Here is a 13,514-nt window from a genome sequence, read left to right as displayed (position 1 = left end):
ATCTATAGGCAATTAAAAGGGAGTGAGTTAAGAGATCCGTCCAATGTTATTCGTTGGTGTCTTGCTTATTTGAGGAAAGTCAATGGAGACGAGGAGGAGCTTATCAAAAACTACAAATTTCATTCGGTCATCAATGAACATAATGATCTAGGTTAAGTGACCCTTCCTTGCATAGTCTTAACTCGATCATCATTCTTTAGGTTAGGTCCATATCATCATTTCATCACATCACTTCTTATCAATTTCATTGATTAAGATACCATCCATACCACCTTCCTTTGTCATTACACAGTCAATAAATTTTCATAACTATCTAACCCCCTTAAAACACACATTCTTCCCCATCTACTTATCCACTTTCTCAATTCCATCATCATCTTTTCAGTCCATCATCCTTCTCTATCTCTCTCATTGCCATCTCTCAGATACCTATATCTGATCCTTTATCTTTCAGATAACTCTTTGCTGCATGGATATGATTGTTATATATGTCTACCTTACACTCTTCTCGTCTCTATTTGTTATAGTTTTGTAAGGACGGTGTTTCATCTTTTTAATCACCATTTAAAGAGCACTAAATTCCTAATCACCTGTCCCTGTTGAGATGACCCTCACTCACTACCCACAAGTAATATTTTCATTACTAAAATTATTAGGGGGAATACTACGAAACAGCACGAACTCGCGTTTTTGTTAGTCAGGCAGCATAAACTTTCAGACATGTTCAAAAAATAGCACACACCAATAAGAAGACGCCACTTGGCGTCTTCTTTTTGTCAGCGATGGTCAACTGCTGATGTGGCAGCCAGGTGGCTGCCACCGTGGTAGCCAGGTGGCCTCCGCGGTGGCATCCACATCTCCGGCCGCCGACGCCGCCCGTCTCCGTCCGCCGACGCCGCCCGTCTCCGTCCGCCGACGCCGCCCGTCTCCGTCCGCCGCCCGGCGAGCCGCCCGTCTCCGGCCGCCGACGCCGCCCGTCTCCGGCCGCCGACGCCGCCCATCTCCGACCGCCGACGCCACCCGTCTCCATCCGCCGCCGCCGCCCGTCTCCCAAATTATTATTCTGTTCATGTTGTTTCGTAGTATTCCCCCAAATTATTATAATTTTTATTGATTAAACTTAAAAATAAGGATGACATAAATCAGCCATTTTGAGTTTTTTCCAGGACCCAAGCGAATGTAGCCATGGTGGGCATATTAGTGGTAGAAATTTGACAATGATGACACAAAAACTCATAGAAAGAGATAAAATTTACCCATTTTATATCATGGACATACATAATCTATTATAAAGTCATAAAGCATTGCTTAAGTTAAGATTCAATGTAATGCCACTGCTGTGGGAATTGCAGATAGATTAGCCTTTTAAAACTTAAAAGTTACATTTTTTTGGATGTTTTGAAGCATCTGGCCTAAACTTTTTCAATGGATTTTGACATATTTAAAGTCATTTTCAATTGCAATTCTTTTTCAAATTTCATATAACATCAGCTCGTGAGTAAAGAAATAAACGTGAAGCTGAGGAAGTCAGTATATTATATTGATCTTCTTGTATAGGAAGAAAATTTTGTTTCTAATTTCTGGATCAAATTTTGGATTCTTTCTATGAGATTATAGACATACGAGTGATGAGTTTATTGAGAAGTCCAAATTTAGGGGTTTAATGTTGTTTTTTCCATTCAGACTTAACCAACAATGTTTATGAAACGTTTCTACTTAAATACGCTATAATTAATATAGGGAAAGTATAGGTTTATCCAAAGAGATGCAGAAATTTAATTTCATAATTATTCTTAAGCTTGGAATGAAAGAAATGAGTTTAAAAGTGAGAAATATATTTTCTCGGACCAGTTAATTTATATAATTTTCTACAATTTACTATAAAACATAAATACAAAGGAAAACACTAAAAATATGTATACTAATTTTATTAAATTTAATTAACACCATAAATTGAAAATATGCTTTTTTTAGATTTTTCTAGAATTACATTAACACCAAAAACCACTAGAAATAATAAAAACGAGAGCTAGATATTTTCTTTAGAATTTTTTCATGCTAGAATGACTATAATTTGACTAGATTAATTTAGAGGTTTTTTCTATTTTTAAAAAAGTTTACATGCATAAAAATATTTTTAGAATGTTTTGCTAATTTTTCCACAATTTTTTAAGTGCAGAAAATAACAAAATTACTTGCTTCGGTGATAGCAGCGACAAAGCAGCGGGGTTGGTGGCAGCTTCCAGCGGTGGGCCTAGTCTCTGCCGACCTAGTTGCAGCCAGCCTAATCGCGGCCCGGTCGCAGCCTAGATGCGACCGATCTAGTCGCAGCCCAATAGTGGGCGACCCACCCAACTCTTGACTTAGCCAAATTTTGGCTAAGTCCTCAAAGGGGGCCGACTTCCTTTTACCCGCCAGGCGTGCACGCTGGCCACACATGGACTTGTGGGCGGAAGGGTGCACCTGCCGCCCACGCACAACAGGGTAGAGCGGCGGCGACATATGGGAGATTCGACTTTCAAATGTAATCAAGATGATATATTTTTGATGTTCTATATAGATGAAGGGGGGACATAATGGAGGGTCTAGAGATAGATAGGTATAGATTTTAGAGAGACAAAAGAATGGGTTTAGAGAGGGAAAATGGTTCAAATGAGGAGACAGAGAGAGTGAAGAAATGGTGTAGAAGGAGTTTGAGATGGAATTTGAAGACGCAAATGGTGTAGAAGGAGTTTGAGATGGAATTTGAAGACGCAAATGGTGGAAATATTTTATGAAATTTTAAGGGAATAAAGTAGGAATAATGATAAATATCTAGAGAGATAAAGAGTCAATTATAGAGAGAGAAAGTAAGGAAAATAAGTGTTTAGAGTGAGAATGTGATGGATTTAAAAAGAGAAATGGATAGATAATGATGAGAAAATGAAATCTAAGTTCCTAAAATGTCAATGCAAGTTTTTTGAGCCCTCAATGCTTTATCTCAAGTCTGGATCCTTATATTTTTTCGGGATCAGACATTTTTCAATGCAAACATGATATGAGATTAAGAGAAAGCTTAAACAAACTTACATCAAGTAGGTTGAACAACTTGTACTCTGAAAATGCCTTATCCTACTGGCCAGCCACTTTCTAGAGCACGTCCAGAATGAGGAAAAATGAGGGTGAAAAAAGTTTTTATACATAGGAAGAATTACTAAAATACCCCTTTGGGCATTTTCTATTCTATTTTTTTGCCATTTTACCTTTTTTTCTCCACGTGTTAAGAGCTTTCCCTTGTAATCTTCAATTTTTTTCCTTGTAAGCCTTTTGAGAGCCCAATGGGCTGGTCAGGTCGTGGCCCATCTCCCTCTGATTTCTCTTTTGAAGGACCACAACACCATTTGATCCTTTTAAACCCCTTTTGAGAATCACTAAGCCTCAAAACAATTCTCTAACTGCATAAGAATTGTATCTTCTCATTGCTGTAAATTTCTGCACATGTGTAACTATAAAATATTTATCAGTAACAAATTTTTTTGACTTCAACGAAGTTAAGGATGTTAGTTAAAAATAACCATAATGTGAAAAATTGGAATTCATAGCTAATGTATAAATATTTATATGATAAAATGATAATATGATAAATTCCAAATTGATGATACCAAAATTATCTAAAATGAATGTAAAATACCCATGCATTTATCATGTTATAACTACATTAGTTGTCTATTAGTCATGTTCTTAGTTCCATATCATAAAAACTGAATAAACGGTGAAAATAGGTGATGGATGAAATCAGGTAATGTCTTTTTTATGAATGGTACATCCAGAATATTATGGAAATTTTAATTAAAATTAAATAAAAGGGTGATGATATGCCAATTTAAAGTTACTTAGATGTAAATAATCGGTCTTATAGGCTAAGCATTAGGAACTACTTGAGAATGCATTACATTGAGGAAGAAATTATCAAGTATTTTATCAATATTTTATTAATTATTTTAATAAAGTTTTATGTTTATAAAGACGTCTTCAAAAAAGGTGATCCTCATTTAAACTCAGGGAAAGTAAAATAAGCATATTGTTTAATAGAGGTTAACTCTACAGTTTAGCTCAAAGAGACATCTCATGTCTCCATAAGGACACCTCATAGTAATGATATCATTATAAATTATTCAAATACCTAATGTTTGAATTTTGTATTATATTTGACAGTTATTAATATTTTGGTGTGGAGTATTATCCTTATTCGAGATTTATTTAATTAATGTTAAAATAAACCATGTAAGTGAAATTGTCAAAGCATAGTTGGGAAAGTGTAAGTGGAAAATTGAACAATGCTTGAATTAAAATATAAGAATATCAAGCATTCGATGTATATTTAGTTAACTTTAAATTAACATAAAATTTGCCTTAAACGTGACCAATGGATACCCTAATGAAATGAATGAACAATTAAATGCATAATTAACTTTCAAATACCTTAGCGTTGCATGGTGTGAACTATGATGTACCATAATGGAGTGGATTTATCTTTCTTTCAAATATTTGAAGTGAATATTTGAGAAGACAAACGAAGAGCTTGTTGAAAGTGCCTCGACGAAGACCCTCTCCCATCTGTCGCCGTGAAAATAGTTCAATCAGGACTCCGAATGACTCCTTTTGAAGTGATGCGACATGTCCGTATAACTCAGAGCGATAGATCGATGTTTTTGGACCTTCACATTAACTCCAGAACCTTAAATGCAACTAGTAAGCTGTCATCTTCCCTTCATCCTTATCTTCACCTCTTAAATTCGGTCACATCATGAGGGTCTGTTCTTGTAGCGTTCACTCAGACCTATCTTCCATTTATAGTGCTCTGAAATTGTCCTCGTGAAGGTATTTAATTGTCCACCCTACATGCTTCGTCAAATGTGGATCCATTCACGCCACACATTAGTCGACGAAACCAAAGTATATTCGAAGAACCAACTAAAAGAACCAAACTATGATCCATTGTGCATTACTCATGATCATGCACAATGGATAAACTTTGTTTTGGCGACTTCTTTATATTTTTTGTTAATCGTCTTTAGGTGTCGAGTGATTTTTTGATGCTTTTAGCTATCATGAATAAATAAAAGATTCACTTTTCTAGAAATTTTTCATGTTCTTATGGAAACATGTGGAGGACCAATTTTCACCCCTCATATCTATCGTACTAATTTGTAGTCCGTAGTTGATAATCATCTCTGCACTTTGCCCTGTAGTATTAGCTGTCGCGAGACTAGATAAAAGTCTCCGGAGAGTAAAAGCACGATAGTGCGCTGTCAACCACCGTAACGTTTAAACTTAGTGGACTGACAATAATCAGAACGTCATAAGCTAGCATCATACTCCTTCAACCGATGCAGTTGTGGATTCAATTTTTGTATTGTTTTATTTTGCCGACGCGTATGGATTGCTGAGTGAGTTAGGGGCCTGGAGAGCTATCGAGAAGACGTTTATACTTTCTCCCAGTTCGGATGGTCTCACTTCGAAAGAATCCAGCTGTCCGAGCCAGTACACAATCAGGAGTTTCCTTCATGGGTGAAAAACTCTAACCTCTGTCCTTTCCTCTGTCACAAGATTGGTGGGTTTAACATTTCCAGCCACTGAACAAGGCGTCCGCAAGAAGACCGTGAAGTCCACGAAGGTGCAGAGAATATGTAGTTCAGATTATGTGGGATAGTCAGCCTTTAATTATGGTTCTTTCGTCTTGTTATTTTGATTATGGTTGAAGTATCATTTTTATCTTTTTGTGGATAGCCAAGTGAAGATAGTATAATGTCTCAGACTGCATTATTCTTTCGGGTTTTGAGTATAAAGCTTTGATGCCTCTAGCAGCGCCTAGTGTATTCTTTCATCTGGACACAGTGGACGGGGAATAAATGTATATTTTAAGGCTAGTTGTCGAAGAAATGCTTTAAAGCTCTCAGTCAAGATTGAATAGAGAACTTATCCATAATAAAAAATAGGGTGGATTTACCGTCGCTAAAACACTGGCAAAATGACAGTCCTACACATGTGCAAACAACTTTCTTTTGTACAGTAAACTGTGCAGCCGAAAATTGGATTTCGCGTGTGTTTCGTGCTTTGAGCCCCAAAGTTTCACGTTCCATGAATTTAGAACATTTCCAACAAGTTTGGAAATGACCACTGAGACAGAAATAAAATTTTTAACGAATTTAGAATCTTTTAATTGGCGACATTTTTACTTAAAACTTAAATCCGACAGATAGAACTCAAGACGTAACTTAGGAATTGAATAGTAATGCTTGATTATCTGATCGTAATAGCCGTGAAAATTGATTTCAACCTAGGAATATTTATAGCGAAAGTTTTACTTTTAAATAGTCCAATAATATTTAAATATCTTGCAGAGAACTACGTAAACTCATTTATATCAAGTTAGATATAAGAGAGTTCACTTCAAACTTATGCTCGTCTGATATTTGTTTCTTCTGTATAATGATTCGACATCAGATAGAAAAATATCGTTTCTTAAAATTAATAGATGACAATAAATATCTAACACCAACTCAGTTGTTTCACATAAGAAAACTCCAAATAATAGGGAAATCAACTTTCTCAAAAATTTAAATTAACTGTTTTCTGATTCATGAGAAGTTTCCAATAAACATGTCTCTATCAAGTTTGCAAACTTTGACGAGTTATCCTGTTCATATTTTTTGCAATTTTAATGAATATTTCATAACATTTTACTTGCAGTCAATACTCATGTAGTGCCGTAAACTAATGTTTTATTTTTTGAATTTAAAATTTCTATATGAAGAAATACATAGCAGCTTACCTTTACATTTCTACTTATTCTCATCTTCAAGAGTTCAAAGTACAAAGTATAATGGCCCACACCCTTTTAATACCTTTTGATTATTGAAAGGCGTGAACATGTAAGTGAAGAATGTAAATAATATCATAAGAGCATTTTGGAAAGCTAGACGAGTGACCATTTTTTACACTCGTCACTCGTCAAAGCTAAATGAGTGATGGATGTAAATAGACGAGTGACAATAATATCATAAGAACATGTAAGTGAAGAATGTAAATATTATACATGTTAAGATTTTTTTAGGATGCCTTTTTGGGGCCAGATCTTAAAAAGGGAATAATAAGATTGTGAGATGAATGCACAGTTCAACCTAGGAGTTATTATTTATATCTCGCAGTCAAGATGGAGTCATATAAATTAAGTTGATTCTGTATACGAGTTAAATAAAAAATTTTAAGATACTTGAAGTGATGCTAAAATATGAGATTTCATACAGTTTTATTGACATCATATACTAATGTTTTGTTGCATTTATATTTTATTCATTGTTTTTTTCTTTTTTATTAATTGGTTGAATATATATGGTTAAATCATATTCAGCTATTCAGCAAGGATATATGATAACTTGCAAATTAACAGGATTAATTGATGAATTTTACATTATATTTATGTGTTTTAATGACCACATTTGTATGTTATCATACTAAAATGAAGATAAATGAATTACCCTTTGATTTTACTATTATTTCTAATTTTTATCAATTTTTACATGTTATTTAATCTCATTTCATTGAAGAAATATTTTTTACAGGGCCTTAAATACTTGGCTAAAGGTTGGTAGGGGCTTTCCTAATTTTTCTGGAATTTTTCCATACTTGTTTATTTTTGTCTGATCAATATTTAGCCAAGAAATGATTTTTCTTATTTAAATAATACTTATTCTACTTATATGGCATTTTAAAAAGCATTTTTAATATATATATTGAGTGGCATCCACGTCATTCCCACGAAATTTAGGCGAATAAGTGGTGTATATTATTAAAATAATTAAAAGAGAGAGAAAATGAGCATTATTGGCTCATTATGGCATTGCAAATCGCGATGCCATAACGAGCCAATCATTAGCTGGAAAGTAATTACGACGTGGCGCGGAAGGCGATAAAGAAAAGGTATGTTTTAATTTTCGTGCAATAAATGCACGCAGAGATCGATTCTTCGCGTGCATTTATAATTATTCTTAGTTCGTTAGCGCGTACATTTAATGCACGTGCTAACCGGCACACGTGATTCACTGTGCATACGGCGTCGATTCGCCGCGTGCATTAAATGCACGCGGGAATCGGCGATGCGTGTGTCAAAAATTGCGGCTGACTTTGTCATTTTCTGCTTATTTTACAGAAAAAAATAATACGAAAGGGCGATGTGGCATTTTTGGGCCATTTAAATCAAACAATCACTCGTCAATGATTGGGCTTGCAGACGCGGACAACAACGTGTCAGATCGCGATCCGAGGATTGGGAAAACGAGAAAAACTATGCCGGCCAATAGAAAAATCCCATTTTTTAAAGAAAGATAAAAGAGATCCAACGGTCCATATTAATCCTCAGTAAAACCTTGATATCTTAAGATCTAGACATCCGATTGGGCTGAAATTTTGAGAGCATATTTGTCTTTTCCCTCTCTACAATCCAGACGTTTGGATCTTTAAATAGAGGTATGGAAAAAGGCAAAATTCACTTTTTGAAGCTCTCCCTAAGGATTTGGCCAGGAAGGACACAGGAGTTGCTTTGGAAGTCGATAGATCTTGGTTCTGCATTCAAAGTTGTAAGTTTCTGATTTGTATTTTGAACTTCTTCTTGAGAGATTCTAAAACGCGTTGGCATGGGCGAAATGTACATGCCCTAGAAGTTTTTTTGAATGAAATGAGCATTGCATTTTGAGTCTGATTCGAGATCTGATTGTCAATCTTTAGTTTTAAATAGATTTGGAACAATTCTGCATTTTTAGATTTTTAATTTAGGGTCGGATTTCACATTTTCCCCAAATTCTTCACGTTAATTTGTCTAGTTTATCTCTCTAGATTTCATAATTGATTGTTTGGAAATGTAGTTCAATATATAAAAACCCTAAACATAAAATTTCATCCATAAATTCGTCCATCTTGAACTCCAATTCAAAATCCCTTGATTATTAAATTCCCAATTTTAATTCATAAAAATTGTCTTAAAATTTTATAATAATTGGGAAATTAATAATCCAAATTAATTTGATCTTATAATTGAAATCATTCTATGTTAAGCTGTTTGACCGAAATATTTAAAATCAAAATTAAGTTTTTACTTAATTTTGATTTATTAAAAACATTATTCAGTATAATTAAGGTTTATTAATTGCAAAATTAATTCACTCTTGAATTAATTCATTAAAAATTGGATAAAAATTCTTGTTTGCTGCCTCCCTGTGGTTCGACCCCTTGCATGCTCTATATTCTATATTTAGTGATTAAGGGTATTTATAAATTTTATTGTATAAGTCTAAACGCCAAATCAACGACATATTTACACACATTTTTAGGCTTATCAATATACGCTAGTGAAGAAAATAATTTTAGATAACATACAATGTGGTATTATTATTCAGTGCCAAATATGTGATTTTATGTTGAGACGAATTAAAACCTACCTAGTGAATGTCCTGAGACTATATAAAGTTTGATGAGCAAGATTGGTGATATTATAATTATTTTTACTCCAATTGAATTTGATTATAATTAATTTGTCTTCTTTATGAGTTAACTATTATAAATATTTTGATGGAAAATATAGCTAATGTGAATAAAACTCAAAGCTTTTTCAGGGAATAACCTGAAACACTCAATAGAGTGACAACTTCAAACTTATGCTCAATGTGCCTGGAGGCAAAGGGGAGGTCAATAGCAAAGTGTAAAACTGAAAATATGAAGTTAAACATTATTGCTCATGAGATTATGTACCCGAAATACTACTCTTGTCGGTTCAGCAATTGAGTTTTGAGGGGTTTTATAAAAACTTAGAATTGACTAATCCTAACATAGTTTAACCCCTTCAGGGAAGTAATGATCAATTAGAAAATTGTTTTATAAATAGTGATGATGGTAATACATTAAACAATCCACAACGAAGTTATGCAATCTGTTTCTCCAGAATGTCGTTTGTTCCTTGCAGTCCAGGTGATAATATTATCGCCTTGTACAAGAACCGTGCAGCACATTCAAAAGTAAATGTGGAATCATGGAATTTTTCCGTTTGATCACCATAGTTTTGAATTTCAAAACAAATTTCTATAATGCGTGACATGTTCCTCGAATATACGGAGGGGCAGACAACAGAGACAAGGCCATGAAGGGCCTCTTCCAAATGGCCCCTAGAATATGCCTCAAGCGGTTGTCAAAATCAAAGCTTTGAATGATTCGCAAACAATAAAGATAGAGGGGTTCGATCTAGTGAGTTAAATGCATTCCATAGTTCACTAAACGCAATCATCAGTCTAGACTATCACGGCAGGTATTCATCTCTTATTTTTTAGTCTGATCATATCCTTTGCGAACTTTAGTGACATCTCTTTTCAGTCTGCGACAGGGCTGGTCGGGTTCAGATCCTACTGGACAATCGCGCAGAGTCAGGCAAAACATAAAACGTTCTCGCCAAAAACTATAACTATGTGATCCATAATGATCCTGTCATCATCAATAATAGTAGATAATCATCATACAAAGTTCAATATCTAGAATAATCAGTTCATCATCCACAACGATAAATCTATCATAAAAAGGTACGATAAATTGATCAGAGTCGTTACGATAAAAGATGATGATGTCACGTAGATCATTGTAGTATGGCCCTGATTGCCACCTTCCTGAGATTCTTCTCCAAATCAACATCCTTTTAGGATAGTTAAATGGTTTTCTGGATTGCTGCCATGGATAACATGATACATGAGGCATGATCAACGTCGGACAAAACGTGGACGTCCGTTGCTATTGGATTTGCTTCGGGTAGAAAAAATGGTTTTCCAATTCTTCAAGGAGAGCTTCTGAAGAACCCATGGCGAGGAACTCTGAAGGGACAACAACAGCTGAAGAACCGTATCACGAAGAAACACATTTCTTTCTCATCGGAGCATTCAAAATGAATAACCAGGAAAAAAAATAGTGAGAATTTAAAGTGTTGGCAGCTAAACAAGATGGGGAGAGTGTGCCATCATAAACCCATTTTCTACATGTCTATCATGTTTGGAATTGTACAAAATGTTTTCAATACAGTTTCCAGCTCAGGCTGTAAAGGAAGGTGGACAAAATGGTTAATCTCGAGGCCAAGGTCTCATGTACTGTACCATAAAAATGCGCTTAGCGGTCTGAAAATGCTCAATAAGCCAGGGAACCATTCGCAGACTATGGACGTGACTTTAGATCATTATTAAAGAATCATTTGCATCTTATATTTTTTTATCGAAATGAAACCAAGATCTTATTCTTGTTACTGATGTACAAGAGAGGCCATACATTCAGACCAAGAATTTTATTTAAAATACGAGTAAAACAGAAGAACTTGTGCGGAGTTTGTCGATTCCATTCAAATAAGCATATCGATGCAGGCGCGTAGATTGAACGCACCAGAAAATTATAAACATTCTACAATTTAGAATATACAGTAGCGTTGGAAAACTATATTTTACATTTTCAGCTACCAGTGATTTATTCCGCTCAAAGCTCAAAGGGAAAGATGGAATTAACGCCTCGAGTGATGCTAAGAATTTAAGGGGATACGCTGATTTTTGGTATAATATCAACAGATGGGTCAACAAATGGAGGTGCTAAACCAACGACACGCTGCTACAAGAAATATTTTATTGTGCGGCGATCAACGGCATTTTCATCGATTTGAAATGTCATGGCGGATGTTTATAAAACGAGAACTCGTTATAGATATAACTCCTAATCTGGCGTTCTTTGGCGCGTAGGTTGTCCGGTAGTTCCCTCCTGGGACTGTATTTTACGTTCATCAGGTAAAGAACTTGGGAAACTTGTTCATGGCGTCGTCTTCAATCGCCATAAACCAGTTTCTTTCATTGGAGACTACTGGACAATATTTTGTTTCTCAATCGGTTCTATTTCAAACAGTCCAGGAAATGACCATAGTCGGGGTAAATGTGTCGCCGATGTTTTACTCCGTTTTGATAAATGCTGCAAAGTACTTCGACCTACAGCTAAACACTGAATCGAGTGCGTCGAGACATGGAGACTGATGATGATCTATATCAAACTGAATCTAAAATCCGTGGAACAGATACAACTTGAGTAAAGCGATGGTGAAGGTACCTCTCTTATAATGACAATAATAATCATCAGAAGGAAGAATACGTACCTGATACAACGATCAAAGCGTTCGATGAGGCCTATTCACTCCGTGACGTTTCTTGGTAGATCCGGACGAAGAAGCTGCCGAGCGGCTGAAGAGAGAATCGAGAGAGAAAGAAGGATAAGAGAAATATGGGACTTTTAAAAAATAAAAAATCTACATAACCGCCATTTGCAGTTTATCGTCATCTGTTCTTTCCGCCTCATAAATCTGGTCACGTGATGTGGGTCTGGCCCTCTACCTCGTAACTGTTGGGAAATATTTAACGATCTGACTGGCGGTACCTCAAATTGCATCCATTGACGTCCGAAAAATAGGTTTCCATAACTACCTCTATCTCAAAACCAACTAAAGGAGCAGCTCGATTCACTCTTGATGATTAAATTTCGTTGTCGGGTTTTCCATTGTTTGAACCTCAATGATTACTATTAAGTTGTTTGCTCCGTCGTCTAGGAATTCGTCGGCACATTATTTTTGACGTTTTCTTATCAACGTAGGACGTTTAAACCATCATGCTAATTGGTTCGTATGCTGTAAAAATCACATCACAGACGTTTTTTGAGCACTTGTTAAAAGTTTTATTGAGAGTGGGTAAAAACAACTAAGCGCTTTCGTCACTCTGCAACGTCAATGCGAGCGTCATTTTCCTTCTATGGCAGTACTGAGCGGCGCGCAGCGCAACCCAATTCGTCATCACAGTGACGGATTGGCCGTCACTGTCAATTTTCTGTCTTCCCGAGGGGTTAGGACATGTGTTATGACCCTAATGTCTAAAAAAGCTTTCCCCCATGTTCAAAGCTTGTTTGTCCTCAATTTTGGAAGATAACCAGTTGCCGACGCCTGCACTACATCGGGAGTTCTCCTTCGCTTGGGGAAAACCCTAACCTTTTTTTCCTTCATTCCATCTCAGGTTGGGGGGTTTGTCTCTTTCTTCCCAGCCAATGAACAATCTGAACACCCTCCCCAAGAAGGAGATGATATCCCGGAAGGGGAAGGGGAAGCCGGTGAAGATTGTGCAGATTTCCAGCCCCGTGTTGGTGACGACCACTGTATCGGAGTTCAAGGGTCTTGTGCAAGAGTTGACGGGGCAGCACTCAGACATATCTCTTCTCCAAAAGTATGCTGAAGCGAACCGAGACTACCACCAGGAACAATCAACGGCTCTGCCCTCAGAGGGTATGAAAGGCCACTGTGCGGCCGAAGATAGCATTGAAGATTGTTCGAGAACAGAGAGCCATCAAGACCTGTTCGATGTGATCTTTTCCCTTCAGATGTGTGCTGACCGAACCAGTGTTATTCCCTTAACGTCGTTCCAGAACTAATG

Source organism: Wolffia australiana, chromosome 1 (genome assembly GCF_029677425.1).
Source record: "Wolffia australiana isolate 7733 chromosome 1, ASM2967742v1".
NCBI classification, from domain to species: Eukaryota; Viridiplantae; Streptophyta; class Magnoliopsida; order Alismatales; family Araceae; genus Wolffia; species Wolffia australiana.
Note: the sequence above shows the minus strand (reverse complement) of the source record.